Source organism: Sarcophilus harrisii, chromosome 1 (assembly GCF_902635505.1).
Source record: "Sarcophilus harrisii chromosome 1, mSarHar1.11, whole genome shotgun sequence".
NCBI classification, from domain to species: domain Eukaryota; kingdom Metazoa; phylum Chordata; class Mammalia; order Dasyuromorphia; family Dasyuridae; genus Sarcophilus; species Sarcophilus harrisii.
The window spans coordinates 602709831-602720143 of record NC_045426.1 but is presented as its reverse complement, the minus strand read 5'-3'; the positions used below and the strand labels follow the sequence as shown (position 1 = coordinate 602720143).

The 10313-nt window shown below is 36.8% G+C and overlaps 1 long non-coding RNA gene across 2 annotated transcripts in view; it reads left to right on the top strand.

The window, feature by feature from the left end:
* Positions 1 to 1303: 1303 nt before the first annotated feature.
* Positions 1304 to 10313, top strand: part of LOC105749373 — a 128520-nt gene continuing 119510 nt past the window's right edge. For both annotated transcript variants that reach the window (XR_001120506.1, XR_001120505.1), the window contains exon 1: positions 1304 to 1497. This is a non-coding gene — a long non-coding RNA (uncharacterized LOC105749373). The remainder of the gene's footprint in view (positions 1498 to 10313) is intronic.

Genomic DNA, 10313 nt, shown 5'->3' with positions numbered 1-10313 from the left:
ACAAATTCAACATGTCAAAAAATGACTTATATTATTTCCAAAACCCCACTCTTTTTTTTGCAACTTCTCTGTTTCTTTTTATGATACTTAAGCTTTTACTAAATTCAAAAATCTCTGAGTAATCTTTAACTCTTCCATATTTTTCACCTCTCATGAAAATTCAATCAATTGCCAAGATCTCATTATATTCCCACAATATCTTTTCTACCTATTTCTTCCTCTCTGCACATTTCATCACTAATGTAATTCATATTCTTATCACCTCTCTTCAGGACTATTATAATGACATCCTAACTGGTCTGTCTCTTTCCAGTCTATCCCCTTGATAATTTATCCTTTAAACAGCTCCCAAAACAATCTTCTAATTAATTGGTCAAACTATTCATTTTCCTGTTCAAAAACTTCCTCTTCCTCCAAACTCAAGTACTTTTGCCATGGAGCCTTCTCTGATACTACCACTCTTCCCACAACTCCAAATGAAAGTTAATTCTCTTCCTTAACATTTTCCCAGAGTATTTTGCATCTGTTTTCTGTCTTAATCTGATTTTTTATATTGTATTTCTTTACAAAGATATCTTAACTCCCTAGTAGACTATATGTTGCTAAATTGCAAAGACCTGCAACTTTATTTCTTTACCCTAGTGCCAAACACAGTGACTTGCACAGAGCAAGAGATTATTATAGTATTACTAAATTAATTCAACAATATATATTGCATTAGCTACCAAATCCTATCAACAGCAACATTTCTTTCCTTTTTATTTTTATTGTCACCCACTCTACCATAGGCCTATATTACTACCCATCAGGACTATCAAATAGATTTTGAATAATTCTTTCTATCTTCTATTTCTCCCTACTACAATCTAAAGTTTCTATTATTGCCAAATTAATCCTTCTTAGGCACATGTAAAGAGAAAAACTTGAGTATATCTTAAGGAAAAAATGCAGGACAAATGTCACTTGCTCTACCCCACCCTTTCATTAGCCTTGCTAGTGAAAAGCTCTATGGATAATTTATATGACCTTAACTCAGTAACTCATGATGAAAGCTGAAAGAGTATATAATCCCTCAATAGCATATTGGGCTCAGAGAATTGCTGTTTTGGGAATGAAAAAGAGGACAAAAGATACATATGACTTTTTGGCTATGTTGACTGGGTCCTGTTCTAAGTCTGAATCACAAAAGAGCTAAAAGAAGGTGGGGGCTTATAAACCAAACATACAAAAAATCTGTACCTTCCTACCAGCTGCAAGTAAATGGAAGAACAGTAGGTGCCAGTAGTAGCCCAGTCAACAATCAGCTAGTAACAACAGCAGCTTATAGGTAAGCAAAGACAAATGCTCAGGCAATGACATCCAGAGATCAGGAGATGAAATGAACATCTCCCTAAAAGAGCTGCAAGTGGCATCTTTTTACAGACAGAAATTCCATTTGGGATACAGACTTAGAAGAGTTTGTTGTGTGAGAGGCTTATTCTTTCTCCTGCTGGTAAGGTAGGTAAGAAAATGTATCCCCTGCTCTATATGTTTGGAACTATTTTTTCCTTGTTATTTGCTTTGCTATTTTGTTTAATTAAATGAAATTATAGCTGTGAAGTGCTTAGCACAGTGCTTGGCACATAGCAAGCATTTATTTATTCATGTCTCCCTTTTGGCTTGATCTGGTGAAAGAAAAATATCAGATGAAGGCTTGTGAAATATGGATTTTAATAAATGCTGACCCAAAGTAAACCTCTACTTTAGGATTACTTTTGAAAGGATTCTGGGTTTCACATAGATCTACACATGGCAGATGCATAGTAATTCCTTGTTGAATTGAACTGAAATAAATCTCATCATGTTATTCCAATATTCAAAAATCCTCAACAGTTTTCTATTACCTGTCAATTAAAATTCAAACTTCAGGGCAAGGTCTCCCACATTAAGTTCAGGCTCAGTAAACCCACAATATCTGGTATGCCCCTCCCTAGTCCAAAATTCACATTTTCTCCAGCTATTGGTCCCAATCAGCTTGTCGCCTACCCTCCTTTCATGCTGGTCCTCTCTCCAGTCTCTCCTTTTTTACCTCTTGCTCTGGGCTCAGTAATCAGAGTAATACTGCCATATCACCATTGTTCATGGAAAGGGCATGTTAGTCGGTTGCCCTATGAATGAATTTAGCATCTCTGTGCCTTCCTAGACATACTCTTTCCTGGTCATCATTCCCCTATTTGCGTTTTTACTTTATTATAATATAAGAGCTTAAAATCAAGGACTGCTTTATCTTCATATTTGCATGCTCAATACAACTCAATACCTGACACATGTTAAACACTTAATAAATGCTTTTTTTTCTTTATTTCATTCATTCATTCTCTCCTTCCCAAATCTCCTTTGTTCCAGGTGAATTAGACCACTCTATTAAAATTATCAGTGCTTTCTTAACTCTATAGCTGTGAATAATCTCACTATTTCCCATGTCTCAAAAGCCCTACGCCCTCTCTTTACCTATTGATTTCCTATTCAGTTTTTAATTCCTAACTTAATGTCATCCTTTTCCATAATATTATGTAATGTCCGGGCTAGCTTTCTGAAGGTCCTCCAGACCTTGGTCTCAGCAGGATAGTCACCATGAGGATGGTCAGAAATAGACTCTAAAGTCTTTATTGTCTCCTTCACAATCTGTTCACTCTGACTGGCTGATCCTATCCCCAGTTGTCTCAGCCCTTAAATACTCTATTACAATTCCATCATTACAGCATACTGAGTATGTGTGAATTAGAGAACCATTACATTATCTTACTAAGTATATATGTGAACTAGAGAACCATTATATTATCAATCACACTGAGTTAACACCTTGTCGTAAGTATTCTTGTTTCAAGTATACTTCTTCAGAGTTCCTGCCCTCCCCAATATTGTCAGAGTGGGACCATTTAGGATTAGAGAAAGGAGGGGAACAAGAGAGCAGGACATTATGGAATGTGAGACTTTCGAGAAATCCACTAGGGGGATTCACAGGATTTCACAGGATGGAAATTTTTGAAGATAATGCACTATGTATTATTTTATCTACTATGTCTACTGTTACCATCAGCTGACCACTTACATCAGTGTATATAAGTTCTGTATTTGTTAATTTCCAAAAATTAGTCTTTTCTCAAAGAGCTTGTTCTAAACACCCAGGTACTATGGTGAAGGGCCTTTATTAATTACACATTTGGCAGAAAAGTTAGCTTTAAAACAACAATAAAAACAACTCTTCATAAACCTGATAAACAACTGTAGTGTAGCTGTGGTTGAATAGCTAGTGAGTGCCTTTTAAAAGCACTGTGTATAGCAACAAGGCTATGTTTAATTTGTCATTTATACTGTTATCTCCAAAAAAAAAAAAAAAAAAAAATTGTATCAGAGTGTGTACCTTGTTTAGCCATAGTTTTACAATTTATTTTGAATTAATAGCTCTCAGATTTGGGTTTACTATCATGCAAAGCCATCCTATGAACAGAGATAAATTAACTAATAGATTTAACAACCAGAACTGGTATGCTTATAATTCACAATAAATGTCCATCTTAATAAATAAAACTATTTAGGAACATTTTATTAGGAACAATAATTTGAACATAGACAGAGATTAGTTTAGTCCCACCAGTACCTTCTGAACTATGTCCTCCAAAGATTAAAAAAGCCCACCCTTACACACACGAGTCAGATTTCATGTATATTTATGGAACTATCAACCCCTTTGCAAATTAGCTCTTAATGGATGCTTGAAACATAATACTTTTAATTTATATAAAGATTTTCTTCTAGACAAATCCCTTAAATAGTTCTACAAAGATTATTAATCTTCATAATACCTCTTTGAAGTTTTAGGAAGAATGAGTTGCCAAGGGCAGACGATGGGGGGAAGGGTAGGGTGATCCTGAAGGAAATACTCTCCTCTTTAATATTGAGATTCTCATTCTTATTTAGGGGTCTTCTGGAAGGTTGGGGATGGGACTTTCTCAATCTTATATAGATCCATTCTAAAGTTTATAGGACAAAAGAAGTCACAGCTGAAATAATTTCTCCAGTATCACATAAGGAATCTATCTTTCCAGGGTTTGGGGGAACTTCTCCATCCTCAGAGCCCTTCAGTGCATCAGAAAATGCATTTAACTAGAAGGAATTTCAGAGACTATTTAGTCTGCTATGAAGAAACAAATCCAGAGAGAATAAATGACTTGTTCACCATCAGCTAGACAGCAAGCATCTTAGGCAGTATTTAAAACCAGTTCCTCCCAATGCTCTTTCCACCATACAAGAAACACTTCCATTCTCTATTCAGAAATGTAATCCTTTTGTTTCCATGCAAATTTAGTTTTACAAACAAATATATAGGAATTATACCTAAGCACAAGCAGCTGAATTTAGGTAACCCATCATTTAAATTCATTCAGATCTTTTCAAAATAACTTTTTGGCCTACATTCCTGGAGAATGACAAACATCTTGACTTTGGTCTACCCCTGGACTTCAATGACCCTGGAAAAGATAGTGAGGTTGATGATTTTGCACAAATGCCTCACTTTATATTCAATTCACTCAAGATATCACTTCATGATAATATTAGTCTTCTTTGAAAATAAAGGACAAGGAGCAGCTAGGTGGTGCAGTGGATGGAGCACCAGTCCTTCTGAAATCAGGAGCCCTGAATTCATATCAGACCACAGACACTTAACACTTCCTGGCTGTATAACCCTAGGCAAGTCACTTAATCCCAATTGTCTCTGGGGGGGAAAAAAATGAAAAAATGAAGAACAAACAATTATTTGTCTGAAAAAAAAAGAGACAAGGAGAGAGGGAAATGCTATCCCAAAAAATAAAGGAGTCTTTACAACAAAGAAACTTTCTGCCTCGGTGCTAAGTAGTGTTTTGTGAACACCCACTTGACATTAATCAGCAGTTATTTGTCTGATAAGATAAAATGTTTCAAATTACAAAACCTTTTAGCACTGCACAAAAGTAGCAACAGAATTGGGACAAAGCGTATTTTCCATCAGGACTTATATCATGTGGGATGTTAGATTTGATCTGTTCATCTTAGATTCTATAATGGGAAAAGGGCCCTTGATTCAAAGATTTTGTTTTTAGTAGTAAGGAATGATAGTTATCAAATCTCTCTCCCTTAAATTAATATCAAAGAGATGAAGATAATGTTTGGATCTTTCTTCAGAGGAACAAAAAAACATTCCAGGTGGCTCATTAATTTTCCTAAATTCTCAGAGAGACAAATTCATTATCCCTATCTTACTGCTGAGGTAACTGAGACAAAGGAAAGGTTAAGTTCACTCATCTGAAGATATTCAGTCCATTAATATCCAGAATGGATGGAAGACCAAACCTGTGCAATATAATGAAATAATGAAATAGACAGCCTGTCCTTGATGCTGCCACCACCTACCTCCCCTTTCTGTACTTCAATTCCTTCATTTTTATGTCCTTCCCATCCTCCCCATCCTCCTACCAGAAACCCAATGCTATCATATTGCTTCTCCAGGGTGACTTTTCAGATACTTCCCCTCATTCCTTAGCATGAATTAGTGTGATCTATCACTCCTCTCAGGGAGGGTTACATTTTTAAAGAATGCTGAGTGGAAAGAGCAATGTTTACCACAAAGAAATAAGTGCCTGGTGGTAGAATTTGGGGCACCCAAGTTAAAAATGGAAAGATCTCACTACCTCTATTTTCTTGTAAGGTTTACCATGCTGCCATTCTTCAATCTTACTCTGAACTCTTCTTAGTTCCAAGTCCAATGGGCATTTTAGGGAAGGCAACCACAACCACCCACCCTTCAAAAATTAATGTATAGTATTACTGGGATCTAGCAATAAGCACATCCTTAGAATTGATTTAGTAATAGTTTCTATGGGACTATGGAAAATTATTTCTAACATGTTGCTAAAACCTCATGGAGATATAAATTTAAGAGCTGATAAAGTAGTTTATGAGCATCTAAATAGTGCAGTGCAGGATAGAGCATCAGATTGTCTACCTACTCTTGACTACCTACTCTTCCTGAGTTCAAATATGGCCTGAGCACTTTCTAGCTGTGTAATCCTGAGCAAGTTACTTGATCCTGTTTGCCTCAGTTTACTCATATGCAAAATGATCTAGAGAAGAAAATGGCAATATTTTGTTTTGTATTTGATGCAGAATGTGATGGGAAGTCACTGGAGTTTATTTAGTAGGAAGAGGTGTAAAGGAAGAGTAGGAAGGTGGTAAAACATGTGCTTTAGGAAAATCACTTCAGTGGCTGTATGGTGGATAGATTAGAGATTGAAGCAGACAGGCCCACCAGCAGCCCTATTGCAATAATTCAGGCCTGAGGTGATGAGGGACTTCACTAAAATGGTGACAGTGTCAGAAGAGAAAAGGGAGAATATTACATCAAAAGACCTTGACAACAGATTGGACATAGACTGTGAAGAGTTGAAGATGACAACTAGATTGCAAGGTGAGAGAATGGTGTTGCCTCTCTGGTATCAAAGAAAGTTAGAGGTAAGAGAATGTTTAAGAGGAAAGAAAATTAATATGGTTTTAGATATGTTGAGTTTTAGGAAATTACTTAACCTTCATTTTTACTACTATATCGAGTATTTCATAGCCATCAGGTTCAAACAGATTTCAAGACCAAGAGGTATTTAGGAAGTGTAAGAATGGGGGCAAATTCTTAGCAATCTGAAACATTTCATTTACTGGGAGACACTGGAATCTTCAGCAGAAGAACAGATTGTACATTTATCTAAACCACTCCATTCTGGGATTCCTACATAATAATGGCAGATCCTTTGCTTAAGATTCAAGCAGCAAGAAGTATTCTGACTTGCTTTGGTGTTGTTTCTAATAGACATTTAGCAGAAAATGATATGACAGAGACCGTAGTAACAGAAGACCTTAGCTCTGCTGAAACATCAGTTTACTTAAAGACACATCACCAAACATCATTAGCACAGACTTGGGATGCCTGGTCTTATATGTGTTTTGATCACATGTATTCTCTTCCTATTCCCTCCTTCACAGTTAGTATGGAAACCATGCAAGAATATATATAGCTTTGTATACATGGGCAATCTTTTTATCATTTATTATTTATTTTAGTATATGTATTATTTAGTCTAAATCATTTATTTTAGCATGCTACTTTGATTAAAAGCCTCTTACTTTAAATGTGTCCTGAGATCATTGTACAAAAGAAAAACATTGTTTGAAGTTCATCATTATTTTAAATGAATGGCTAACCCAACATAATGCTTCACATCAGAATTAGCTTTTTAGGGGGTCATGTACGAAGTATGCTCCATGTACTAAATTAGAATGTCTTTAAATTCCCATATTTCCAAGCACTGAATATGAAGAGATAGTCCCTAAGGTGAAAGCTAATGGTGAAAAGATGAAAAAGATCTATTCAGTTGTTCACTAGGTTGTAGAACTTTTCACTGGAAAAAAAAAAAAAGAAGAAATTTTTGAGTAGTTCTCTGTTTTCCCTGAAGTGCAAATGTGACATTTTCTCTTGGTTATAGATTGGATGTGAAAAATAACTGCAGACAGGTATCCAGGGGAGACAGGGAATTGCATAACTGTCAGTGATAAGGTGTAGGTGGCCAGGTATTTCTGATCAGGGTAAGGACCTGGGAATCTGAGAACCTGATTTCTGAACAAGGCCAGCAGCAGAGCAGATGAATAGGCAACAAAAAGTCATAAAGATCTACAATAAATGAAAGAACCAGGGAAAAGGGCAGTTCTAAGTCCAAGGCACACTTCTCAAGGCTCCCAGGAGCCAGGTGTCCCTACTGTTGTCCTTGTGGCAATTCTATCTCCCCTGAATTTTGTGTGATTTATGTTGACAGAAGGTTAGAAGGTTTATAATATCATTTGATCCTCACAAAACCCTGAGAAGTAGGTGATATTATTTTGTTCTGGCCACTTTTTACTTTTCCACTCTTCTTACTTCCTTTACTTTTCCACTCTTCCTCACAGAAGTCTTACATAGTCTCTCTCTCTCTCTCTTTCTCTCTCTCTCTCTCTCACACACACACACACACACACACACACACATGCACAAATGAACTATTTCTTTAACTCTTCCTCTTAGAATCCCTAGGTCCTTTCAATGCTCAGTTTAAGTAAGACTTCCTTATAAAAGTCCTAGTCTACCATTCACTTATTGGTGGTATCTTCCCCTCCAACTAAAACTCACTTGTATTTATTTTGTATCTAGGTTGCATTTACCTATCTGAAGGTTATTTCTTTCCAGCAGAATAGAAGTTTCTCAAGGGTAGGACCTATTTTTCATTTTCTCTTTCTATTCTCAGCTCCTAAGTCCAGTGCTTTGCATGTAGCAGGCAATTCAATAAATGTTTGAATTTGAATTGGGAGACACTGGTCTAGTACCATAGTTTAGTTCTATCCTAGAAATCAATGCTGAAGGAAAGGAAGGGAAGGAAGCAAGCATTTATATAGCACCTGCTATGTGCCAGGAATTGTGCTAAGGGTTTTACAAATATTTTCTCATTTGACATTCCTGGTGCTGTGTAAGATCTTTAGGAACTCAAGTTTCAGGCAGAAAAATAGGAAATACTGGATATATTACCCAGAAACTCAATACCTTTCATCATAAGACAAACTTTAAATAATGAATGTTAATTAGTGGTCTTTTGTATTGATCCTTTTAGGGCCATGGAAGGGATATTCAGTCTAGAAAGGAGATATAGTAGATGCAAGATTAGTCCTTTGGTCCTCTCTCAGTCATTCCAAATGTTGTAATATGGCATCAGTTCCTACTTGTAGATCCTGTTCCCTGCATGATGAGAGGTAGCTACTATGCATTTGAAACAAATACCAAGCAAAGGTACAGAGTGTTTCAGTAGGTAACCTGAAATGCCCTCAAAAAACTGAATGCACCACCCACTGTCATGTGCAAAGTCTAGTATGAATAAATATCGTGTATAACTTCATTATACATGGGACTTGTAGAAAAACAGAACTTGTTTACTTCAGTGCTTTACTGATATCCCATGGGCCAATACACCTTTGTAAGGAGAAGCTATCCCCCTGGCTTCTTTAAGAAACTCTCCTGAAATCTGCCCTAATCACTAATGCCCTTAGTTCATCTGATGAGGACATACTGTTCTGAACGTTCCGAGCCTTTTGTGATCCTTTGGGAAATCTCACTCATGAAACCAGTGATAAATCTGGGGGAGAGATGAGGGTGGCCTTTATGGGTGACAGTGACTATGCTGCCACAAATCTATCCCCACTCAAAAGCAAGGTTACAAAAGAATGAGACAAAGCAAGACTGAAATGAGGAGAGGTGTAAGGAGGGACTGTTGTTTGTAGTTTTGCAGGGACCATTTAAGCATGTCAAAAAAAAAGACAGGATGCTGACCCAAGGAATAAGGATCAATAAATCTAAGTGTCCTTGGACCCTAAAGTGAAGGACTGCTTGTGAGCTTATATTTTGAAATATATATTTTGGCATGATGTCAGCATATAATCTTAAACAAGTGTGGAAGCCAGGAACCCATGACAGCATGTTTGAGGCAGGATTTCCAATTTGATCAAATAGTAAATCAGAGGGAATGCAAAAGTTCAAGGGATTGTATGTTTTGTATGTTTTCCTTGCCCTGATGGTCACATCATGAAGTTTTTGTAGTATTTTTCTAAATATATACAATATATACTTATAAGGATCATAGCTCCTCTCTTGTTTATTAATATAAATATGTCTCTGATGCAACAATCAAAAGCATTTAAATGCCCATTGTGGGCACTGTGTTAGTGCTTGGTGGAAAAAAAAAAATCAACCAGTGAGCTTTGCATTCTAATGGGGGAAAATAAGGAAATCTGAGGCAGAAGTTTCAACGGAATGAGATTCCCTCAATGGGCCAGATGAGACCACTTACTACTGGGAGTGGTTTTGAGCCAATTTTCAGCTCAATAGGGGTCAGTAGAAATCTAGATCTCCAGCCAAATGAGATTACTTAAATTTGAGCTAAGAGAGTGGTCCTGGACTCAACTAGTCCTGAAGAGGGGACCCCGAAACTCTAAAAATCCTTAAAGGAGAAAATCTCCTTCAACTCTGCCTCAGGGAGAGACCTACTCCAGGTAACAAGGATGAAACTGTTTGTCCCCTCTTCATTCCCACCAAGATAACACAGAATGAAAACACTTTATCTTAATTCCTTGGGATGGGTCTTTCAGGGGAGAGCTTCTCTGAGGGAGTTCCCAAGCTTTCCCCGCAAAATCGGGACAGAGAAAGAGAGAGAGACAGAGAGAGAGAGAGT